Source organism: Corvus brachyrhynchos, unplaced genomic scaffold (assembly GCF_000691975.1).
Source record: "Corvus brachyrhynchos isolate BGI_N302 unplaced genomic scaffold, ASM69197v1 scaffold444, whole genome shotgun sequence".
Lineage (NCBI taxonomy): Eukaryota > Metazoa > Chordata > Aves > Passeriformes > Corvidae > Corvus > Corvus brachyrhynchos.
The window spans coordinates 885,426-886,733 of record NW_008237886.1 but is presented as its reverse complement, the minus strand read 5'-3'; the positions used below and the strand labels follow the sequence as shown (position 1 = coordinate 886,733).

The 1,308-nt window shown below is 42.0% G+C and overlaps 1 protein-coding gene across 1 annotated transcript in view; it reads right to left on the bottom strand.

Annotated features, from left to right (window-relative positions):
• RNF150 (ring finger protein 150) overlaps positions 1-1,308 on the bottom strand; it is a gene marked incomplete at its 5' end in the record, with an annotated part of 117,807 nt that overhangs the window by 23,259 nt on the left and 93,240 nt on the right. The gene's annotated exons all lie outside the window — the stretch shown is intronic.

Here is a 1,308-nt window from a genome sequence, read left to right as displayed (position 1 = left end):
ACTGAGCTCTTGTGCTCCCTGGCAGCCTCAACACCATTGTTACCCCTGGTGAGAAAGCAGAAGAGCTGTTTCTCAGCCTGACAAGATCCTGTGATGAAGGGCACAGACTGCCCCTCATGTTGGGCTTTGGACCAGGCTGCAGGCTTTTCCCAGCATGTGTCATGCAGCTGTGTGCCTAAGGGCCACCCCACATCCCTCCTTCCCAGCCTTAACAGTGTGGATCTTCCAGAGAACTGTGGGGCAAGGATCATTATCTGTGAGAGGAATTACTTGCTTCTGGAGTGCTAAAGGGCAGAGCAGAGACCAGCACTTAGCCCAGTCTTTATTACGTTGTGGTACCATCTTTCCTTTGTTTTTTAAATCAGCCTCAAATGCATTTAAAAACAATTACTGGAAGGAACAAAATGCCATCTTGTTCTGAACAGCTCTTGCCAGCACTCAAGGAGACTTGAGAAAGCTGAATGCCCCCAGCTGACGGGCTGGCCATGGAAGATGGCTGGGATTATAACCTTGCTGCTCACCCCTTGCTGGATCCAGAACTTAGACCATAAAAGGACCAAACCTGAAACCAGAACTTAATCCACAAAACAGAATGTAAACATCCATTTCTGGGTCACCTGTATCTAAGGTCACAAGTCCAGTGTTTCTAGAAGTTATGTTCACTGCCATGACACTGGCTGCAATATGAGAGAAAATGGGATATCAAGTCTCTCCACAGAGTAAGAAGAGTAATATAAAATCATTTCAGCCTAGCTCCATCATGTCTCTCCTACCTTTTACACATCATATTATTACTTGTCTTCTTTTTCATTCCCAGTCCCATAGCAGTACCTAGAAATCATTGAAAATGTATATTTTTTTCCAGAGTCTACACAAACTCTACACACAAACCTGTATTTTGGCACATTCTTCTACCTACCTTCAAGTATATCTGATGATTTTCTAAAATAGTCTTGTCAATACACCAACTAGTATCAAACCCATAGGTATTTTCTACTGATCTGCTATTTTACCTACAAGTGAGAATTTTAGACTAGCACAGTCCTCACTCAAAACAGCTGACAACATTCCTTTTAAACTCTCAGAAGCAGATTTTCAACAGAGAACATAATTTTTAGGAACAGAGAGACATGCAGACATTTTGAGAATTACTTATTCAAATGGTACCTCTTACACCCCTTACACAAGTGAAAACTAAAGACACTGAAAACTTGTAAAATTCTCCTTTTGTTTTTGTACAAATCATCAGTGTTGTTTCACTGCACTCAAGCTTTCAAGTACAGGAACTCCGACCATCAGTCCAGTACA